We start from the raw sequence: 5,290 nt of genomic DNA on the forward strand, positions 1-5,290 counted from the left end.
AGGGTCTGTGGCGCCCTTGTCCTTGCCAGCCAGGAGCCCTGTGGATCCACGGGCAAGGCACACGCGCAGGCTGCGCTCTGGGGTGTGTGGCCACAAGACTTTCTCTTTGTTGAATTTATTTTTCTCTTGTCTGTGTACAGAATTAGGCTCACTTACCTCTATTCCCTGTTGTAAAACAGGGGTGGAGAGGAGAGACGGGGTTGGGGGATGTTTTCATCTCATATCTATAAAGTGCACATTTTCTTTCTGAGCTTTGAAAGTGTGTCTTAAATGGCCCAATTGTCTGGTCTCAGCCCTGGCTTGGCGCCCTACATCTGGCTCTTCATGGATTTGAGTGGGGGCAGGGCACTGCCGGGAGAGCCTTCCCTAACTTGGGAGTTATTTTTGGCACATCATCGTTTGTTTTTCTGGGTCAAGTCTGCCTTCTATGGCCACTCAGATCTTGAGGCCTTTGTCTCTGGCTTTGGGGAGGAGTCCTGCCCTGGGCTGCTAAGTTACCACCAGGACCACCACAGCCTTCTGTCATACCCAGGGAGAGGGATCCGAGATGATGAGGGTTTGGGGGTGGCACCCACCCTAGTCTGTGGTATTCGCCACGCTGGTTTCATTCCGCTAGAGACCTATGATGAACACTGAGGCGAGCCTTTACGAGAGCGTTAAAGAGAAAGTGTGCTCCAGTCCAGTCCAGTGTTCTTACTGAGGCTGAGGAATTTAGATTGTTTGGAGTGTGGGGAATGCAACCCAGGGTTTCCCTGAGGTAAGTGTTAACGCTCTGAAGGGAAAGGCATCCTGGCATTCGGAAGCCAAGGATCCTTGCAGCTCAGGAGTGCCACAGCTCTGCCCTGGTGGGGGACAGTTTCCCCAGCACGCTGTTACCCTGTTACCATCCTTGCTCCAGGAAAGGTTTCCCTAATGCCAGTGTAATGACTCTGCTCCAGTTGGGGAGGGCTCCCTCAGCAAGGCTGTCACAGTCTGCTCAGTGTAAGGGCTCCACCTCAGCAAGGGAAAGTTTCTGCAGCCAGGGTGTTAGAGTTCTGCTCGGGTCCTGCTCTGCTCTGCTCCGGCGAAAGTTGTTACATCTCTGCTCCTTCCTTCCGCTCTGGCAAAAGACAGTCATTACAACAAACTTCCCTCAAGAGAGTTATTAGGAGGGCAGAACCAAGGAGAATGACTGCTTCTGCCAGCGTGGAAGGGGGCAGCCCCAAACTCAACAGGTGCAGGGCTTATATAGGGTTTCTTAAGGGTGGAGCTTTCTAAGGCGGAGATTTTCAGGGTAGGGATTGGTAAAATTTCGGTTCCTGAGCTTGGGACAAACTCATTTCTTGCTCTGGGACTGGTTGGGTCTTTTTGCTGGGATTGGCTGGTTTTTGTGCTCAGAGATTGGTTGGATTTCAATTCCTGAATTGGCTAGGGGCTCTGGTCTCAGGGCCAGGGTGTTCTCTCTTTCGCTGGCCCTTTTAATCCTACACCTGATGCTAGACAGGCGTTCTACCATTGAGCTGCATTCCCAGCTCTTGAAACACAATTTTGATTTTTGAGACAGGGTCTTGATGAGTTGACGATGGCCTTAAACTCCCCATCACTCTGGCTAGTCTTCCTAGTAGCTAGGACTACAGGTGTGCTGTCCCATGCCTGTCTCAGCAGAAGCATAGGTACAACAGGAGCTACGGGGGTGACTCAGTTGGTTGAACACTTGCCTAGCATCTAAGAAGCCCTGGGTTTGATCCCCAACACAACATAAACCAGGCATGGTGGTGCATGCTTATAATCCCAGAATTTGGGAGGAGTCAGGCGCTCCCAGACATTCATTTCAAGCTTGCTAAGTAGACCAGGTTGGCCCTGAACTCACAGACTTATTTTGGTGAGGTGTAGCAATATGCTCCTTTAATCCCAGCACTCAGGAGGCAGAGGCAGGAAGATCTCTGTGAGTTTCGGCAGCTCAGGGCTACAGAGTAAGCCCTTGTCTCAAACAACTCAAACAAGAAAACCTCCAAGATTTATTTTATTTTTAATTATGTGTGTTTGTCTGTGAGAGTAGATGCCCACAGAGGCCTGAGATCTCCCTGGAGCTGGAGTTACTCATAGTTCCAAGCTGCTGGATGTGTCTTCTGGGACCCAGAATCGGTTCCTCTGTAAGAGCGGTACTAGCTCTTAACTAGTACCCTAACTGAGCCATCCCACCAGCTTCTTGTTCACTGAGCTCCCCATGCAATGACCCCTCCAGTGCAGATTTCCAAGTTACCTAGACCGCTCCTGTGGGTTCCTCCCCATCTTTACATGGGGTCTCCTCCTCCCTCCTGCAGGGTGATTTTCTCCCACCCATCCCCAAGCCCACAGTGGTCGTCTCTCCTGATCCCGGTACAGGGGTCCTGTGCTCAAGCTAACCTCCAGCTCTGTTAGTGATGCTGATCTAAACCTCCCCATCCTCTTGCCTCCACCGCCTAAGAACTAAAATAGTGTTAAGTGTGCACACGGCACCTGGCTCTAGATTTTTCTTTAGGGGGGCCATGCAGTCTCCGAGATGGAGATCCCCCTCCCCATGTGGAAGATGAGCCCCTCCAGGACAGGGTCCTATCTTTCTCATTTGATTCTGTCTTTTGAGGCAGGGTCTTATTCAATAGCCCAGGATGACCTAGACCTCGCCATGGAGCACAGGCTGGCCCCAAACTCACGGCAATCCTACCTCAGCTTCCAGTATGCTGGGATCACAGGTGTGAGTTCCCACACCTGACTCTGCGCCCTGTCTTACACATCACCACTGTGTTCCCAGAGAATATCTGCTGGTGGCCCTGAGTCAAGTGCCTCCCCCATCCTCTCTCTCCGTTTTTTCTGTCCTTCTTCCAGTCCCTACCTTCCCACCCTACTGTTCTTCTGAGAAGGACATGACTCCTCCATCTTTGCCTCTACTCTCACGGCTCCCTTTTAATCTTCTGATTTTTATTTTGCAGAGGGTGAGGGAAGGGTAGAGGGAGGTGAAAGGCAGAATTCCTGAAGACAGAAGGTTGGCATCATGGCATGATGTGGCCACGTCCCCCAGCTGGCTGGCTGTTCCTGCTGTAGCCTGGCAGGGGCTCCTGCCCAGATCCCTTACCTGCCTGACCCACCCCCACCAGGAGTGCCCACAGGTCTATTCTTAGTCAACCACTGAGCACCTAGGCCAGAGTCCCCACTTCTGCTGCCCCGCCCCTCTACAGAGATCCTGGTAGTGTGAACCCAGACCTCCCTGAGGAGCGAGAAGCAGCGGGGTCCCTCTCTAATTGCCAGGCAGGGGAGCGGCTGCTCTTTTCAGTCCGACTGTAATTCCACTAATTATAGCTGAGGCCCGGAGCAGTGCTTCCCCATAATCAACTTAATTCAGACACTCCCCCAGTCCAGCCCCGCCCACCCTCCTGCTGCTGGGGGCGTGGGTTTCAGTGTGGGTACCTGCTTTGATTGATAGGCCCCTCTCATAGCGTTCATTGAAGCCTTACCTCCCAGGACCCGAGTGTGACCGTATTTGGAGACAAGGTCTTTAGAGAAGAGATTAAGTTAACCCCAGGTCTTTCAGGCAGGACCCCCCCCCCATGTAACTGTGACCTTAAAAGAAGGAGAGCAGCGAGGTGGTTGCAGGTGGCTGTCAACAAGCCCGATGACCTGAGTTCTATTCCCGGAACCCACAGGGTTCTCTGGCCTCCGCGTGTGTGCCGTGGCACGTACACACTCTCCTCCCCACAGACTACAAAATAAAAAGAAGGCTGGGCGTGGCGGTTCATGCTTTAAACCCCAGCACTCTGCAGGGTGAGAAAGGAGGACTGTAGTAAGTTAGAGGCCACTCTGGATCACAGAAGGAGACCTCATCTTAAAGAAAAGGGGAGGGGGAAGCAAAGAGGTTGCAAGAGGTCTTGGAAAGACAAGCTAATGTGGGTGTCCTCAGAGAAAATGCTTCTGCTTACAGCGTGACCTCAGACGCCCAGTCTTGGCAATCGTGATAAAAAAAAATTATTTCTGTCCTTCAAGACTCTTGGTATGCAGTCCTGTGATATGTCACTGCCATGAGCTGAGATGGCAACCTAGTCTTTGGGAGAAAAGCCTGCAACTCAGCAGGAGGCCTGCACCATGCACACCTGCTCCCAGAGGATTCTGCTCCAGCTCCAGCCAATGGGCGTTAGTTCTGTCCTGTGGCATGGTGCTGGAGCGAGTGGGAACCTTCTGGTATTCCATAGCTGGATCCCAGTACACGTTTTGGCAGGTGCTCATGAGCAGCTCAAGGTGTGTAGGAGAGTATGTTCACACATGTATCTGTGTGTCCCTGTGTGTTCAAACGGGAACTAGCTCAGACTTCCACTCCATGGAGCGCACAGTGTGCCCATTCCATAAGTGTGTCAGAAAACTGGCTGGAGTCAGCTTGTGTTCCTTGAATGTGACTGACCCACATGATCTGCTCTGTGGCCAGAGAAAGAGAAGTGGAACTTATACAGGACTTACGGTGATGCTCAGCCCCAGCCGGCCAGGCCTGAAGGACTCTGAATGACAGGGCTGCTACCTGCCTGTGCCACTCTCTGTGGAAGAACTTTTGAAGGACGCTGTCATAGGATGTAATCCTCTAAGCAAAACAGAGGCCACCACCATCAGGTCAGCTTGCCGTGGCCTGCTTGCCGTGGCCTGCTTGCCGTGGCCTGCTTGCCGTGGCCTGCTTGCACACTGGACCTGTTAACTGTTGCCTCAGAGAAGAAGCAGGTAGAGAGGGTCATTAGATTCCAGCCATTCCTCAGAGCCATTTCTATCCAATTCTGTACTAATTGCAGGTAGCCTTGGTTCTTAGGGCACGATATAGGCTAGGGATAGTTAACTAAGGGGAACACCACCATGAAGCTATGGGGACGTCATCATCCATGCTGAGTAAGATTTTCCCATTGCAGCAGCCACTTTGGGGTCGCCTGTGTCTGTACTGTCTGTGCTACTGTAGGAACCACCCATGATAAGCTAAATATGAACAGACCACTCAAAGGAAGTTCTTTACTTCCAACCATTATCACCAGCCAGCGTAGGACTCATCGATAAGTTTAATGGAGGCCTGCGTCTCAGTAGTTTACCCTGAAGCAATGCCTGGTTGCAGGAAGGACCATAAACTAAGATTATCTGGGCACCACCCAAGAACAGACCATCCAAAGGAAATGCCTAATGTTCTAACTGTTGTAGATAGGATTACCTTCCAGCACACATTCACCAGGACAACCCTAGACAAATGTCAGCCAATCAGGGGTTCTGAACCTCATAAAACCCCTCACCCCAACCTTTATTACTATAAAAA

This window comes from Microtus pennsylvanicus, chromosome 11 (genome assembly GCF_037038515.1).
Source record: "Microtus pennsylvanicus isolate mMicPen1 chromosome 11, mMicPen1.hap1, whole genome shotgun sequence".
Classification (NCBI taxonomy): domain Eukaryota; kingdom Metazoa; phylum Chordata; class Mammalia; order Rodentia; family Cricetidae; genus Microtus; species Microtus pennsylvanicus.